Genomic DNA, 11,563 nt, shown 5'->3' with positions numbered 1-11,563 from the left:
TCAATTTTAAGATGTGAAATGTTGGGCACGGGGGTTACTACCAACCGAGTGGACTCTATGTTATTGTCGTCTAGGGAAAGATAGTGATCGGGTGCTTACCCCGGGTACTTGAGGTACCGCGGGTCGTGAATGACAGGAAGTTCCCCGGATCTTGTGGGTAAAGTGTGCAACCTCTGTAGAGTGTAAAACTATTCGAATAGCCGTGTCCACGGTCAAGGACAGTTGGGTAACCTCTCTTGGGCTACGTCCACTTGTTTACAAACCAGTGTGTGTGGGAAGAACTACTTAGGTCAAGTCAAAGGACTTGACATGGATGAGTTGGGTTGGAGCCCACTCCCTTTATGTTGATATCTGTAACCAGTTCCTAAGGTTACTTGAATTCATATGATGCATGTTTTACCAGTTGTTGAACATGTCATAACACAACAAAATTAGCTTTCTACAAAAATTTACCTATGTCATGCATTGTTGTATCTTGAACCAAAACATGGGTTTCTTGCGAGTACATTCAAAGTACTTATTGGCTTGCCACTGGTCATTTAATTGGCCAGGCATGGAAGAACAGGAGTTCGAAGAAGAGTTCTTTGGAAACGAACATGCGAACTAGGACGTTTCCCAGTCAGAATGCCTGTAGGGTTAAGGCAGATGGCATGGGCTCTACTTATCGACGAAGATTTCCGCTGCTAAAGTTTATTTGGTATTCAGCTCTTTTGGCTTTATCTATGTAAGACTTGACCATAATGGTCATAATTTGTGTAAGACGTTATGTATCGATGTAAGACTCTTGTTATTCAGCTTCAGCGTGTTCAGTGAGCATTGATCTCTGGGATCACTGTATACGTGCATCCGGTGATCACGACTTATGAGTCAGGGTCCCCACACGACCCCTCTATCCATGCCTCTCTCGAATACGTAATACACACACATACCTCTCTAGGCCCTGCGAAATGCATCAACTACACATTCACACATATTACATCACGTACCCCATTGATCTAAAAAGCCCTCTCTTCACGTTTATTTCGCATAAAACATTCCTATTGAATAAAGTGTGGCCAAAAAAATATTTTAGAATTTCTACATATATACAACATTACAAAGTTATATGGAGGAGTATGAACGCTTGCATTGCATGGTGCCCGCAATGATATTTATTACGCACTGTGAATTTGTATATTTTTGTACTATATATATAGTTAGTCATAATGAAGAGAAACGAAGAGCATCTCTCTCTCCATCGTATACCCCCCCTCTACGCCCCTTTCAGGTACGCACACAAACTATCTCCAGGTCCTCTAAAAGTAAGCCCCCAGCACATTCATGCATGTTTCATCTTTCTCTCGCAATATATACAGTGATGATCATTGTATTTGAAGCGAAAACACTATACGGTCACCATTTATGTTTTGTGGTTATTATACAGTCACAGGCTAGTTGACCAGTTAAACGCTCCACGTGGCACCTCTAGTGTTGCATCACATTATCTCACTACCATCGAGCCCACCTGTCTGCTTGTATCTACTCTACATCTACACTCTTATAAAATACTAGCAAGATGCCCATGCGTTGCACGGAACATCAAGATGCATTTGTATGAGTAGTTTATCTTGTGGGAGAAAAGGATGAACAAGGGAAGGCCTTATTTGCAAGTGTGGAGAGGGGTGTGGGTATCTTTTTGCAAAATTGCCATAGTTTCCTTCCTATCCGTCAAATATAGATCGGACGGCCTATATTGCAGGATGGCAAGCACACTATCATCACCAACTATGCTTTTTATAAGAGTAGGGATAAAACACACTCTTATAAAAAATAGAGTTGGTGATGATGGTGTGCCTGCCATCCTGCAATATAGGTCCTCCGATTTATATCTGACGGATAGGAAAGAAACTATGACAATTTTGCCTAAGATGTACCCACACACCTCTCCACATTTGCAAATACGGCCTTCCCTCGTTCATCCTTTTCTCTCACCAGATAAACTAGTCATACAAATGCATCTTGATGTTACGTGCAACGCATGGGCATCTTTCTAGTAAGAATGAAAACAAACGACAAAAAAAATATTGGACGGTGGTTTGAAGTAATGACCGCGGGCACAACGGACAAGGTGGCCTTGTATTGGTATGATGAGCCGTCTGTTTTAACACACATGAGGTGGTGTGGTGATTATACACACACGCACGCATGCACACGAACTGCATGCATGCAACACTCACACAAACACATGCACCCACGCATGCACGCAACACTCACATGTACACACGCAGCCACGCACGCACGCAACACTCACATGCAAACACGCACGCATGCATGCACACACCAGTACACCACACGACCAACACACACTCTCATGCTCAAGTGCTCAACCTACACGTGCATGCGCACACATCAGGCCCTGACAGACACATACACAACCAGGTGATTCCCATGCACAGGGTGGAGTCTTGTCACGCCTGCATAAATTTGTGTTTATCTAACCTTTTCCCTGTGCAAACTGACAGGTGGGACCCACAAGGAACATGGTCAATTTAACTAGTCAACATTTTGCCACACAGACTATTTGGCCGGTCAACAGAGTGCAATCCGATGCTGGACCATGAGCAAGTGACCGTATAATCACCGCAAAACGTATATAGTGACCGTAATCAGCTTATTCTGAAGTTCGGTGAACGTATTACGCTTTTCTCTCTGTAGGCCCTCCAAAACTACATCGCTACACGTTCTCGCATGTTACATCTAACAACTATGCAATACAGCACTACTACTACACTAACATAATAAATCATATGTGTTTTAGTTTTACTAGCTATCATATTGTTACTTAATTATTCAATTTGCATACATTAAAATTGCCTTTGAAATGTATGGCCAGTATCATATACCGCGCGGGAAAAATCCCGCCCTTTCCTGTTTAATCGGGTTTGTATCGATGCATCGTGCGAAACAACAAAACTATAGTACTATATACAGCACAAGTGACAGTTCACTGGCCGTCGTGTCGTGTACTCCTCCGTCGTAAGAGTGGAGCACTCGCTTTCATAAATCTTCTAGTCCCTTTCGCTGACATGTGGGGCATCAAGCTACCGGGTCCATGTGCCATACCGGAATACAATGCAGAGCAGCCGGGGTGAAGCACCCAGTCATGGCGCCGGCGTAGTAATGAGCAATGAGGCGTCAAATCACAAAGCTGCACCTTTCCCGCAGTTAAGTTGGAGGGACGAAGCAACCATCATTTCACTCGTTGCTGAATCCGCTTCTCCCTCATCTTCTTCAAGTTAACCACGTGTTGCTTCTGCCATTTTTCTGCCTCATGTGGGAAGCGGATCGGCTTGGTAAAGCACTGACACGTGGGACCGCATGTTAGCAAACCACCAGGACAACGTCCTCTAAAAATAAGAAACCTCCACTGCCATCCGCGTGACAAAATCACCTCCTTTTGCTAATCTTGATTCTATAATTTTTTAGATCAATATAATTGAGATTTGTATAGATAGCACACAAGAGCAAAACCAAGTGGTACGGTTAAGGGTATCCACAATGTGTAGCCCAATGTGAAAATAGCTTTTGGCATCGTGGGAACCATTGTGGATGGTGTTGCCAAAGCCAAAAGGATGGAACCGAAGCTCCCTGATTGATTGATTGAAGGAATAGAAAAATGCAACATCTCTACTCTTTCTCCCGTGCTTGGACGCATGTACAGTATAGAGGACAGAGTCTACTCCCCTCTCCCTTATATCACAAATCACAAAGCAGTGAGGCGTCAAATCACAAAGCACGGACGAAGCAACCATCATTTCACTCTACGCTGACTCCGCTTATCCATCGTCTTCTTTGAGAAACCATCTCACCGCACTAAGCTGGACGGACGACGCTATTGTGTACGAGTAGTACTAGTACATTTACGCGTCCTTTGGTTCAATGGACTTCCTGGATGCAAATAAGGCGGTTGCCTCGGCTTGCAGGCGGCACTTGCGAACGACTTACCATGGTCTCCCTCAATGGTTTTCTCCATCCAACGCACTTCGTCAAACCACAACGTTCGAGATATCGTCGACATCACCGCAATGGGGAAGGAAGTCAAATATAGTTACTACCTCCATTTTTTGTACACAAGGCCATTATATCAAAATTACATTTTGCAAAAGGCCACTAACACTAATCAAGGCAAAATTGATGGGGTTTGCCTTGTACTAGCAACCAAGGACATTAGTATCGCATACATGCATGCAGAAGTGAGAAGGTTGGTTTGCATGGCGCTGCATTAATCAAGTGATGAGGAGTGAGATGGTTAGCTCTTTGGGATTTGGAGAAAAAATACGCATTAATTGACACGTGAAACGAGGATTTGTATCGATTAATCCCGCGAAGGAAAACCCCGCCTTTCATTTTTAACACTAGTACTCCTAGTACGTAGTACTACATACTTATCCTGTTTGGGTCTAGGCCTTGCATTGCCATACTTGGCTACACATTTTTGGCAAGCTTGACTAAAGTTTTCAAAATGAAAAGGAGGTACACTTGCGCACAGCTGTCGCGGTCGCACCGCACCCTCACACGGTCACTCCTGCACGCCGCGGTCGCACCGCACCCTCACATGCACAGTCACTCTTGCACGCCGCAAACCCAACCAAGGAACGCACCCTCACTGACACGTGCTGTTGCATGTGAACAAACCAAACTCAGCCATCCTACCGCTGACACATAATTTTCGTTCATAGAGTATGTTTATCCAACCGCATGTTGGGAGTATCCGTACGACCCGTGCGGTGGTCTGTTGGGGAAGAAGAAGAGGTGAGGAAGAAGGGTTAGGAGACGTAGGATATTCATTCAACCACCTGAAATGGTAGACTGACCCAAGTCAGGCGGCTTGCATAACAATATATGTTTTTACACAACAAAAGATCCATAAAAACAACAAAATAAAGAAAAACTATCACTGCTTGCGGAACGAGACGACCTCGTCGTCTTTGGCTGCCGGCATGAACCAGCTGTAGCTGCCGCGTGTGTCTCCGCACCGTGGTTGTCCTCGGCCTCCAGCTACTCGTTCACGCGGAGCGTGTGGGCGATCTGCACGGACGAGAGCATTGCCCGGTTCAAGTCGAGGACGTCCAGTTCCGCCTGCAGGAGGGCCTCGATGGCAGCGGCATCCGCGCGCTCTGCGTCGAGTCGAGCCTCCGCCACCCGGTTCAAGTCCAGGACGTCCGGTTCCGCCTATAGGAGGGCCTTGATGAGAGAGGCATACGCACGATCCACATCGAGTTGAGCCTCTACCGCCCGGTTCAAGTCCAGGACATCCGGTTCCGAGTGCAGGAGGACCTCGATGGCAGCGGCATCCGCGCGCTCCACCTCAAGTTGAGCCTCCGCCGGCCAGTTCACATCCACGACATCCGGTTCCGCCTGCAGGAGAGCCTCGATGGCACTGGCATGCGTGCGCTCCGTGTCGAGTTGAGACTCTGCCTCTCGGCCCTCCTTTAGTATCTCCAGGTTGAACCGCTGGTCTACCTGCACCATGGGGGACTCGGACGTTGGCACGAAGTCGACGTCCATCGTCTCATACCCATCAGGGGCCTTCTGCACCGCAACCTCCGCCATGAACATTGGATCATGTTCCTCCTCCTCGTAGCTTGGCTCTAGAGAACTTGGGGATTGGCCCACCGCAAAGCGAGCTTGGGAATGGAGGTCTCTGGCGCCGACCGCCACCGCGATTTCTGCATGGCGCTCCGGCATCAGCATCTTGTAGTACGTGATCTTGCGGCGCACCATGGCTTTTCGGTGAACTAGGGAACGCTTGATGCGGGCTAGGGGATCGAAAGGTGGGGGAAGGGGCTTGAGAGTAGGTGTGGTTTTAGGGCAGTGGCTGGCGTAGGCCGAGCAGCGAAGGTTCTGGTGTGAATAGTGGTTCCGGTGACGACCGGTCAATCGGTTTTGACTGTACATCGCTCTTGTTGCCTTCGCATTGCAGCCTGGCACGCTAGACCCTCCACGTCGCTCACCGAATGGAACGGGCTTCATCTTGCATTTTCGCTCGCTTGTGGGACCGCAGTTGAGAGCAAACCGACGTCCCTCCCCCTCCCCCGCCCATGTCATTTTATGCGGAGTAAATAAAAACAGAGGGGGTATACTACGGATGAGGACCCCCTGACGTGGTCGAACCCATTGAGTAACTGACGTGCGGGGCCTAGCAAGCATGGGGTCCGCCGGTAAGTGACCGAAAGGGAGGGTAAGGCAGGGATACGTATGTGAAAGGAGCTTCCAATGATATAATTTTCACATTATACATCTCATGTACTATTAATCTTGTCAATAGTCAAATGTGGTTTTGAAAAACGCATTAGAGCATGATTAATAATATAGCTAGTCAATGGCTATAAGGAACTGCCATGTCATCTATAGCCATCATCTATTATATGCACTCATACAGTAGTGTGGGCTATAAGGTTGGCTATTTCCCGCAAAAAATTATCAGCTTGGCTATTGTATTAGTACTTTTTTCCAGCTCCTCTCCATCTCTTTCTTCATATTTATTGTACGTATTTAACTAGGAATGCGTATATAGCTAGGCTCTTGCATGAGAGCTCACTCCCCTTACTTTTTCACATCTCTCTCCTCCACATACGCCCTATATAAATGGAAGGAGGGAGTACAACTATGAGCACTGCATACTCTAGTACAGATGTTGTCAGTACTCCAGTAGTACTATTTGGACAGGGAGCTTGAAAAAAGTTACTACTGGACTGGCTATACGTGGCGAAATCCTAGTAGGAAGAGCATGCGCGAGAACAAGCACATTCATGTGGTTGAAAACAAATTGGAAACCATCTCGAGTACAAATCTAGGAGTATGTAGGAATCTAACAATATTGATTGGGCGTTGTTGAATGTTGATACTTTTTTTATCAAAGTAGAGATACTTTGACTACACATAATACTTATATGTAAACTAGAAAGTATAGGAGGGAGTATGTTGTACGTTCAAAAATGAAACAAACATTGAATACCCTTTATATATGATTTGCGGATGCTATGATCACCAGTTCAAAATTTTAAATCTGCCTTAGGTATCACACATGCCCCCACTCGTTCTCTCTCAATTTCATCTCAGGGTCCGGAGATCAATTGAAAGAGGACTAGGGTGGGTACAATACATTCGTTTCGCTTATGAACGTACAATATATTCCCTCTGATCCACACAGACCCCTCGCGGGTCATTTCTATCATAGAAACACACCAAACCTTTATCTCTTTGCACGTCACGCAATTGATCTCTGAACATCAATCGATCACGTCAACATGTGTCGGGGCATGCATGAACCGAATGGGATGCCAAAACTAAGACGCGAAGCGACATGTAGTGGAGGGAAAGTGAAACTTCAAATGAACCATTTGTTTGTATGCATGTCGGACAAATTACAAATAAACATTGGAAATACAAGCATGGTCTAGGCCCACATGCGAATGATACTCGACAGAATGTTCAAATGAGGCATGCGGGAGGATGGACTCGACCGAAGGGCAACATGATCGATGGAGAAGAGGGTTGGAGATGAATGAGAAATAAGCAAACGCCGCATGATTATACTAGACCGGCTCAAATAAACAATAAGTTGTCTCGCTTGGCCTACATAGTAAAGGCCTAATGCGCAACGCGGAGCACTGACGCTCGAATATGGCCGGGAAAATAGGGAAACCAACATGTGGGGCACACCTGTCGAGACGACCTAGCGCAAACTAGTCCAATGGAGGAGCTGGCCCATGACTTCCTCGCCACCGGCAACAATTCATGTGGGTCATGGGGGCCAACAACGTGGCATAGCTCTAGCACTGCCTCTGGACACGGCGACCACGGTGAGCGACACGCTCATCGTCTCTAGACATGGTCGGTTTCAATGTGTCGAGGGTGGCATTAGTGCCGTGGCACGACCAACAGCTAGTATGTTTGGTTTGTGCCCAAGGTTGCCCCATCAAAGCATTGGGTAGCCACAATTTTGGTTGAGGATTTGGTTGCCCATGATTTTGCCGACATCGGCAAGAAAAATGAACTAGAGTTGGTTAGAGTTCATTGGCATGCCAAAAAATGGCAACCATCCATTTTTGGGTCATGACCAAAACCTCAAAAAAACAGCAACCATCAAAACAAAGACCAATCTTTGGGTCATGACCAAAATTTTTGTAAGGTGCACTTTGGCCACAATCCAAACACACCCCAACACCCGGCTCGTCGAGGATGCACGGGGCGCCGGGACGCGTCCGCGGAGTGGTGTAGCGCGGCCAACTGCATCCTCAGGACCAGAGACCATGCCGGGTCGTCTTGCTTTTCAATGACATGCGTCGATCGCATGTGAGCAAAGGGCATCTCCAACGTTGCCACGACCGCAGCTGACTACCCTGGCACACCAAAAACCCTCGTCCCTTGCGCCGTCGTGCGGTGCGTTCCCAGCCAGCGCCAGCTGCCCGCATTCATGTCGTCCGTCCGTATGCTGTCGTTAAGAGGCTCGGTGCCCGAGGAACCAACTCCAGCGAATTAATGACGCACCAGGATGCTTGGCCTCACCAGAATGCGCTACTTAAAGCGGCAACTCCCAGCTAACCTCCACACCATAGTGCATCGTCCTCCTACCGGGCACCACATCCGCCATGACCGCAAGCGCGAACGCTCTGTGGAAGAGCTTGTCTTCGGGGATGGAGCTCAAGGTCGCCGTCCTTGCTCAAGTCGCCGCACAAGCGGTTGCCATGCTGGCGGCCAATGACGGGAGCACCGTCAGCCACGCGTCCTACTTGCTGCCGTCCAACGTCCGGCACCGCCAAGGTCGGGTACTCCTCCGAGGATGAGTAGTGCATGGGAGGCGGCATGGCATGGTGTGCCAACTGGCGGGTCCGTCTCCCGTGTTCTACTTTTCCTCGCCGGAGACCGCACCTTCACTTCACGGGTCTTGAACCCCGCCCCTGTACATGGAGATCGCAGATGGAGGACGTCAGTCGCCGCCGTAGAATAGGTTTAGGGACGGGTTTCTTTTATTTTCTGTCCTATAAAAGTTCGAAATGTAATGAAAATCTGCCGTGTTTGCATTAATCTCGGCCGGTGTATATGAACTTTCACAATAATATAGTATATTGTAGGAGTACTAGCAATATGCCCGTGCGTTGCACGGAAGATCAAGATCTTATGGGAGAAAAGGATGAATGAGGGAAGGCCTTATATGCAAATGCACATTCGCGCATTTCACATTTTTCTACATCTACGGGAACCTACGAAAGGGTTAATGTAAATTGCCTCTCTCTCTCCTCCCCTGATTTTCATGGTGGTGGGCCCCTCCCTCCCCCCAATCTACAATCAATAGCTCACATGTTTCACATTGTGTTAATTACGTAACTGGGACTACGTAGGTGTAGCATTACTCGTCCTAAAAAACCCAACTAAGCCAACCTCCCAGCATATCGCGCAGGAAAAGACCCGGCCGCGCCGTTTTAGTCGGGATTACCGGATTACTAGTAGTAGTATCGATGGATTGCGCGAAGCAACAAGTTTTTTTGAGGGGGCGAAGCACCTAGTTTAAAAGGAAAAAAGGCGGTGCACTCACAACACCCTTGTCATGGTCGCATTGCACCCCACACACGTTTGGTCCTGCACACGGCTCACGCAAACGGAACGCGCTTCGGCTTGCCTCTTCATTGAAACATGGGACTGCACTTGGAGAAACTGACCATGCGCCAAACTCCCCCCTCCCACCGCACGAAAATCCTCCACCACCCAAAAATTCCCCCCAAATCCTAGATTCAACCACCCTTTCGCCAACTAGCCAATAATATTCCCCCCACCCCCCCCCCCCCCCCCCCCCCCCCCCCCTTCGCTCTGCCAAAGCCGCCCTCCCCGCCACGCCGATACGTCGGTGCCGCGGTTCGTCGAGGGGACGCACAGCGATCCTCTCGCTCCCACAGTACGCTCTCGTAGACTGCCTTCCTCTAGCCGCGCCGCCACCACTGGCGACATTCTTGTGGAGGCGCACGACGGTCAGCGCCGCCACCGCTGGCAACGTTCATGTGGAGACGCACAACGGTTAGCTTCTCCCATGGTACGCGCATTCTAGACTGAGGCCCCATGCGTGTTGGTGTAGCAATGAATGTTAGCTGATAGACGTTGTTAATTTCACTGTTTGCCGAAGTAGTTTACGGTCAATATGCTCTGCTTAAGAAGCTTCCTTGCCCTGTTCTGCACTCAATCTGCTTAGCTTAGATGGCATGCCAAGGCCGATTAGTTGCTAAAATATCCTGCCATATATTTATTGTGACGTAGATTGCCATGGTCTAGTAGCCAATCTGTTAGGTGAAATAGATCTACACCGTTTTATACTCGATCTTTGTTGCTGCGATGGCCTTCGATAGTTCGATGGCTGTGTGCTCGGCCTCATTGAGTGCTGATACAGCCTGCCATAATTTAGCACTCAAATCTGTTTGCTGAATTAGCTTTACATATATTTCGTTACTTAGATTTGCTCGTCCAAATATCTTGCCATAGCTTTAGACATCGACCTAGGTATTTTCTTTTGGACTTCATAAACAAACATATATGCTTTTCCTATAATATCTAGTAGAAGAACTAATTTGTATGTCTAACATATGGACAGGACTTGGATAACTTCTGCTCATAGATTCTCCGCTGCATATGTCGAGGGGGTTGAAAACTTCACGAACTTTATCAGAGCTGAGTACGGTGGTTCGAAATCAGATGTGCTCTGCCCGTGTGGCAGTTGTATGAATTCAGTTACAAGACTCCAGTCAACTATGCAAAATCATCTACACTTGTATGGGATGTTGGTCACATATACTAGGTGGGTTCATCATGGTGAAGCTGTGAACGTCAATGTTATTGATTACGTGGAAGCAGCAGATCACCATCTTGATCTGCCTGATGCTCAGGTGGAAGAGGAGGAGGGGGAGGTGGTGGCGGAGCCAGTGAGTTTGACAAACATTGAAACAATGCTACGAAATGCTCATGCATTCCATGAACTTTCACCTGCAGAAGAAAAATGGTGGGCACGCATGTTGGAACAATGCAACGTGGCTGTCACCCCAGGAAATAAGCTATCAGTATTCTCAGCTATGGTCACATTTCTTCATGTTAAGACATCTGAGCGGATGACCAACAAATCATTCGATGTGATGTTGGCTGCTTTCTGCAAAGCTTTCCTAGATGCGTCTGAGCTGCCACACACCTATAGTAAAATGAAGAAGTTCCTTCGTGCAGTTGGAATTGGATATGATATGATCCATGTTTGTAAGAATAATTGTGTTCTATTCCGAAATGATTATGCCAACTTAAGTGAATGCCCGAAATGCAAATCATCAAGATGGAAAGATGGAGATGTTGTGAAGAGGATTCCTCATAATGACCCGAGAAATATTAGACTTGGCTTAGCTTCAGATTGATTTAACCCATTTGGCCACCAGAGCGCCACATATAGCATGTGGCCAGTGCTTGTTATCCCTTACAACATGCCTCCAAATGTCTGCACCATAGAATCAAACTACATGATGGCCTTGCTCATCCCAGGTCCAAAAAGTCCTCA

This window comes from Triticum urartu, chromosome 4 (genome assembly GCF_003073215.2).
Source record: "Triticum urartu cultivar G1812 chromosome 4, Tu2.1, whole genome shotgun sequence".
Lineage (NCBI taxonomy): Eukaryota > Viridiplantae > Streptophyta > Magnoliopsida > Poales > Poaceae > Triticum > Triticum urartu.
The sequence above is the reverse complement of the archived record's forward strand: the minus strand, read 5'-3'. Positions refer to the sequence as shown.